The following is a 7752-nucleotide window of genomic DNA, read 5'->3' on the forward strand; positions in this document are numbered from 1 at the left end:
AATTTTTAAGCTGCAGAAATTTAGAAGTAGCTCTTAAGCAAGGCTTACTTTGAATCCATTAGCTCCACAAAGCTAACTCAGTTTATAAATAAGTACTTGGAAAACAATCACCTTTGGACCTAGCTATAAAGGCTTCAAAGTATGATCAAATTTAAAATGAAAAAGACTTAAAATAGTCATTGACAAAAAAATTGCAAATGTGAGCAATCAACCAAACAATATTAGCTTTTCCCAATATACACAGAATTTTAGAGAAGTAAGATCAATAACATTTTTAGGAACAATAAGGTTTCCTAGTTACAAACAGTCAACCAAGGATATATGCCTGTATAAAGATTGCATCAATAACTACTTAAATTTACAGGATACTACATGCTTCAGCAGGACGTTTACCCAAATTACTACAATATAGAGATTATCATGGCACTTGCACAAGGATGATATGAAAATTTGTGAAATATTCCATATTTTTCATTCTTGAGATGCAAGAAATGAAAAACAGTCATTAAAAATTTATTACAAAAATACAAGTCGTTATGTCGAAAAATGAACTTTACAACTTTGTGCTGGTGGAGGGGTAGCAGGGAGGATTGAGTGGGGAAGCAGGGGAAGGATGGGAATGGATGGGAAGGGTAAATACAGGAGGAGGCTACAATGCTTGATAAAAAATGTACTCATTATCTTGCCCATGTAATTGTAACCCCTCTGTACAGTATTTTCACAATAAAAAATTTAAAAAGGCAAATGTAACAATATATGTAATTCATTGAACTGAAAGTTAGTTTGACATCAGTGTGTTAAATCCTCACCTTAGAATGGCCTTTACATAGCATAATCTTTACAAAACATTTGAAATTGGATAACATTGTCATTTTATCCCAAAGAAATAAAATACTATAAGGACCTAGGAAAAAAAAGGAATCTTAAACTTTTTCTATATGGAATGCTATCTGAAATAAGACATTTATTAACGAACCTATATATTATAAAACAATGTATAATTCAAAGTATTATATCTAGGAGAGAATTAAATAGATTATGGACATTATACAAACAAAATACAGAGTATTTTAAAATATACTTTTTCCATACAAGCACCAGAAATATTTTTAGTTTCTGTACTACTCATTTCAACAGATAAGTTAAAGTGATTTCTGATTTAAAAATCACAAACCCTGCAGAAATCATTATAGATGTATACAAACAACTCTTGAATACATTTTGACATCAAAGTCAGGCAATTCACTTGAAGAATACTATGGAATCCATGAATTTTTAAAGTAAGATATTGCTGTTGCTTTGTATTGTGAAAATATTTTGTACAGACACAAAGATGGATTGGCATTTTTGAAATTTAAGAATCTTAACCAAACCATTATGAGTTAGAACAATTTTTACAGCCTTCCACAATTTAAAAGAGGTAGTGATACATATTTATCCTTTTGGCAATATTAAATGCAGTTTCTTCCAAGTTGTTCTTCAGACCTGGTTTGATATAATGCTTCAATAGAAGGCAATCCAGCATATCTTTGATATTTCTATTCCAAACAGCAAGATGCAAGGGAGTTAAGAGGACTTTAGTTTGGGCATTGGTATCTGCCTCAATGTGAACTAAGGAAGCAGCCACTCTGGTATTATTCAACATATAAGCACTGTGCAGGGGTGTCTAGCCATTCACAGTAATTGCATGAATATCTGCCTTGAGCCACCAACTCATGGACCATGTCTAAGTGCCCACTGGAGGCTTCCCGATGAAGAGAGGTATACTCATCATCATCCCTAGTATTCACATGAGTGGCCTTTTAGGAAAGCAGTGTCTGCACTGTAGTAAGCCAATTATTTTCAGCAGCCCAAACAAAAATTTGTTTTAATACTTCTCCATTTTTTTGCAAATGATATCATTCCTCACTTTTTCATCTTGTTCCTTGTCTTCATCAGAATTGCCTAACCAGAGACAGTGAGTACCAGTGGGAATGGGGTGCACATGTATTCCAGAATAGTTCACGTTGGTTGAACTGGTCAGAAAAATCCAGTGAATTTTCTACATCTGTTATTTCACCATGATTTTCTTTCTCTTTTTCCAATTTTACTATTGGAAATTATTCTAACTGGAGAGTAGGGAATTCATAGAGAGCAAAGGAAAGGTTTTCCTCCATATTCAAAGGTACAGACTGAAAATGGGACCAGTGGTGTCTTCATGTGCAGCTTATTATAGGAATGAGAAAATATGAAATAATGCCTTCTATGTAAATTATTTGGGAAATGGCAGAGCAGAAAGTGAAATGATGCAACCAAAAATATAAAAACAAAATAAATTAGGATAATTATGGAGCAGTCACATTATCTATGAGAACCATGAAAGGGAGAGAGGAAGAGAGAGACAGATGTACAATGACCTAGCTAGCCACAAAACCCATGCCTCTGATCAATTTATAGAGCAAACAATTTTATTTTTTAAAAGAGGTGGAAATGGAATTTATGAATTTACTTGAAATTAGTAAATACATTTTTATTAGCCTACATAAAGAGACATAGCTTTGACCAAATTACAGACAAAAATCTAAATCCTTGATAATTCTAGTAACAGATCTGACTGAAATCAGTTGAATCACACTTTTCCTGTAGAGTGAAGGAATAGGTCCAGGCTAGGAAAGCAGCTAGAGAAGGCAGACCGATTGTATCTGTGACAAAACTATGTGGAAAATGGTATCAAGGATTAAGTACTGGTGATCCACTTGCACTGGAAGTGTGAATCTGAACTATTGCTTGCTGATTCTGAACTATTTCTTTAATAATTATAAGTTCCAAGAAGAAAAGGTGAGATTTAATTGATAGCAAAGGATTAGTAATACACTTTGACTTCTCATTAAGCACCTTCAATCATCAAAATCACATGAAGACATTAGACAGGCCTACTTTTTTGGATGAAAACAAGTATCTTTAAAAACAAGGTAATTAAGTATTCCTACAAAGGACTTCTATTTTACTACTGCATTATATAGTTTTTTCTAATGTTGGGTAACAAATAATGGATCTATTAGAAAGCTCTTAAAGCTCATATGTTCAATAGTGAGTTCTCTTATATTATACCATGGTATTTTTGTTTATGGTTTTAAGAAGAATTTTACTAGCTTAAATTTCTGACAAGACAATATCATCACTGTACAACTTGCTTCTATACTCTAAGTTTTAAATTACTATCTAATATGTGTATTAGATAGCTATAGAGGAAAAACTAGAAGCCACACTTGTGGCTCATGTGTTTATCCTAGCTAATCAGAAAGATGAAATCTGAGGATTGTGGTTTGAAACCAAACCAAGCAAAAACATGTCCATTAAATTCTGATTTGAAAGTAACCAGCAAAAGCTAGAAATGGAGCTGTGGGACAAGCAGTAAAATTCTAGGCTTGAGAAAACTACAACAAAAAAACAACAAATTCTGGGACAGAGCCAGGCCATGAGTTCAAGCCTAGTATTAGCACCAAACAAATGAATGAATTAATTAATTAAAATAAATTAAGTGGTCACATGTGGCGAGGCAACTAAAATGTGACACCCATGGTGACTGGATTGTGTATTATTTTGTAATAAGGCAAATTAACATTTGTCCTAATCACTAAAATTTTATTTGTACTTTTTTGTACTAAACCCTGAATTTAGCATGCAAGTATATGTGTGTACATGTGCACACATGTGTGTATGTGTATATGTGTGCGTGTGCTGTTGCAATGTTGCTTGCCAATGTGGACAAGGTGAGGCTCAAAAGAGCTAACTGTGTTGCAATGTTTTTATTTATCAGTGTTCTGTCATGTCATTTCTGTGGAGCCACCCTTCTGTACATTTTATTTGTCAAATAATATCATCATCATAATCAAAGCATATACAACATTAAGTTAGATAAAAGAGACCACTTTCAGCTCTTATTATATGTTAGGTAAGAAGATACAGATATAATTAGGTAGTAAGTTATTGCTGTAAGATGACTGTCAGTACAAAATATGTATTTGACCTCTTAAATTGGTTATACTTTTAAGATATACTCATGGAGTGAGTTTGACTGACTTGACCAAACAGGTATTACTCTCTGGTTATTCCTGTGAAACACAAGGTGAATAAACTCTTTCTGGATTTCTGTTGAAAATAACTTTCTTTGTAACATTATATCTATTCTCACTAAGATAATCAACCCTGTATTTATTTGGTTTGAATATCTCATCATATTGACTGAAAACCAGTATTGTGGATATGCTTGCTAGATATACCTTTCAAAACAAACAAACAAAAAGCATGTGTCACCTCCAGATTGTGGATGCATTTGAAGTTCTTTTGTACATGCAATGGGATCCTCACTAATGGCTCTTTTGTGAAAGTAACTATCACAACTTTAACAAATAAGGCTTTTCGAATATCTTTTCCAATATAAATAACAACCCCGAGAGCATCTTGCAATTTCTGAAAAGCCTTTGAATATTTTTAGTATTATTTCAGTTCATTGACTATAGAGCTATAGACATTTCTGAAATAAATGTTAAGATCTGAAGATGTAAGTGGGTATATAGGCTTTTTATGCAATAGAATATTATGAAATATTATGAAATAGAATAAAAGGATATAAGTGAATTTGGTAAGCTAATTATTAGAATAACTTTGTTTTCTAGTAACAGTTTTTTTTTTTTCTTTTTTTGGGGTCCGGTCGTGGGGCCTTGAACTCTGGGCCTGGGCACTGTCCCTCAGCTCTTCAGCTCAAGGCTAGTGCTCTACCGCTTGAGCCACAGAGCCACTTCCGGCTTTTTCCTTTTTGCTTATGTGGTGCTGAGGAATCGAACCCAGGGCCTCATGCATGCAAGGCAAGCACTCTACCACTGAGCCACCTTCCCAGCCCCAGTAACAGTTTTTTGAATGTAGATGATGCAGTTAAATTATTTCCTTTGTGGCTCTGTACTTCAGTTAGTTTTATAATCTTGATAATTATAAGAGTGAATTTGTAGAAAAATAAAGGTATTTGAAAATGATGGATTAATCTTGTGTTTTCTGTACTCCCAAGAAACTGAGTTATTTTCAAGTGTTAATATTTTATCATTGAATCTTCAATATCACAAGAAATTTTGAAAAACATGCAGTAGTATTGATGTCTTTTTAAACCAATTGTATTCACAAGTTGGAGAGTCTTTAATTCATGCTTAGGTCTTGGTTTCCATGATTTTTAACCTCTCGTTCCTAACATTAATGATAGGTAAGACTGCATTTTTGGGTATATGAAAGGTAAATAGTTATCTGGGGTCAAAGGTGATTTTTATATCAGTCTTGCTTTAATAACATTTTAAAGCAATACATTTCTCTCAAAATGTTGGGTATAAAAAGCAATCAAGATACATCTAATGGTAAACAACTTATGTGAGCTACAATGTGGAAATGATTGGTCTATAAGACCTGCAATCTGTTTCCTTCAGGAATTGGGGAGATTATTCTTTCAGTATGACTGCGATGCAGTGTTGTCATGGGATAGAATATAATTTCTACAATTTTGAGCTAGAAATCAAAAATGTTATAGTTTAGCAGTTCCTTTCACCAGGGAGGTATAAATTGATTATGAACTTGGAGTTTTCATATTGCAGTTACCTATTTCCTTTTTTTTTTTTTTTTAGTTGGTCTTGGCACTTGAACTCTGGGCTTGGGTACTGTCCCTTCACTCTTCCGCTCAAGTCAAGCACTGTACCGCTTGAGCTACAGTGCCACTTCTGGTTTATTAGCGGTTTATTATAGATAAGAATCTCTCGGACTTTCCTGACTGCGCTGGCTTTGAACCGCGTTCCTCAGATCTCAGCCTCCTGAGTAGCTACAATTACAGGTATAGCCACCGACATCCCGCTTAGTTTCCTATTTTCTAACAAAGATAAAGTGAAATATTATTAGAGTGTGAACAATAATTCTGGGAAATTTTCCTAGAATTAGTGAACTAAGTGCTGGTATTTTAGTCACAAAATAGAATGAAGTTCTTTGATACGGTGGGAATGGGCCGCAGGCTAAGATTTACCATTTGTGAAATGTTGTACTAGTAATTCCAACTATGAAGACTTCAATAAATATCATCATCTGAGATTTAGAAATAGAAGTAGTTCTACTTTATGGGATTATTGTGAGGATTAAATTAGATACCATAGGTAACGTACTTGGAAAAACAATCAGCATTTGATCCTTTCTACCTGTTATTTTATCATGTGATGAATTCTAACATTTTTACTGTGATTTTTATATTGTTTCTCTTTAGGATATGCAATGTGATGTATTGACATTCATTTTGTTGGTCACTTTTCTGTCATTTTGAGGAAAATAACTGCAAAGAAAATTTCTGAGAAGGAAACTACTATTTTGACTCATGATTTAAGAGAACACAGTTTAAGGTTCAGATGTCTCCATTGTTTTTTTTGGGGGGGGGTCCGGTCGTGGGGCCTGAACACTGGGCCTGGGTGATGTCCCTCAGCTGTTCAGCTCAAGGCTAGCTCTCTACCACTTGAAACACAGCGCCACTTCCAGCTTTTTATTTTTGCTTATGTGGTGCTGAGGAATCGAACCCAGGGCCTCAGGCCTGCAAGGCAAGTTCTCTACCACTGAGCCACCTTCCCAGCCCCGTCTCCATTGTTTTTAATTATATTTTTATTAAATAGTTGTATGAAGGAATTTCCATTCAACAAATCAGTTTATAAGTACAATGGATCTTTACGTAACTTTCCAATACCCTTCCAAACCTCACCCCACTTTCATTTCTTCTAGTTTCTGCATTGAATATTATACATTCCCTCTCTTCATCCATAACTCTCTTTATTCCTTCCCTTTGACTTCCGCTCATATCTTCCAAATGATAGTTTCTTGGTATTCATTTTGTTGGAATAAAAGTTCAATTTTATAAGAAATTACACCTTTTAAATACTCGTCTGCAAAGAGCATGCTTTGGTTAATACTGTTGTGTAAACTTGCATAAAGTCCTATGTTCCAAATACACGACAGAACATGGGTCCTCTGTGTGTCTGGCTCTGACTTAGTTTACTTAACATATTTTTAGATCTATCTATTTCTTTGCAAATTATGTAACAGTCTTCATAATGGATGGGTGCAATCCAACTGTGTATATGTGCCCCACTTTCTCCAACCATCCTTCTACCATAAGACATCTGGGCTGTTTTCATAACATGGTTACGGTAAATAGTGCAGCAGTGAACATGGTTGTGGAAGTGATTTTGCTATATCTTTTGGAAGAATTCGTCACTATCTTTCTGGGAGCAATCCTCTAGACAATTTTTCAAGAATAAGCACATCCCTCCTTTCATCTCCATCATAACTTTTTGCAAGGCCTCAAAAACACACTACCCCCTACAGGTCTCAATAAGCTAAAACCACACTGGGCCCATATTCTTTCAATACTTTTTTTTCATGATTATACACATAATTTACTGAGAACCTTCTATGTACTTTTCTAATGTGGGAATGAGAGACATGACAATAGAGTAAAAGTAAGAAAATTTCAATTTAATTAGCTATTATAATATTTAAAAACATTTTCAGCTCTAACTCATAGCCTCACTTACTATTGTTTTAATCTTTATTTGAGTACTTCATCAATCCCCTAAATTATAACAGGTGCGTTAAATACAAAAGCAAAAATTGTGGTTTGATTTTGACACTCATATGTGAGGATGCACAATATGGGCAAATAGATAGATTGGAATTAATACCCATTATCCATTATGTTAAATT

At 34.2% G+C, this 7752-nt stretch overlaps 1 pseudogene; it reads left to right on the forward strand.

Annotated features, from left to right (window-relative positions):
- The first annotated feature begins 372 nt into the window (after positions 1-372).
- LOC138834992 (U6 spliceosomal RNA) lies at positions 373-472 on the forward strand (annotated as a pseudogene).
- Positions 473-7752: the final 7280 nt, after the last annotated feature.

The sequence above is a fragment of the Dipodomys merriami genome, unplaced genomic scaffold (assembly GCF_024711535.1).
Source record: "Dipodomys merriami isolate MVZ:Mamm:240054 unplaced genomic scaffold, mDipMer1.0.p SCAF_220, whole genome shotgun sequence".
Taxonomy (NCBI): Eukaryota; Metazoa; Chordata; class Mammalia; order Rodentia; family Heteromyidae; genus Dipodomys; species Dipodomys merriami.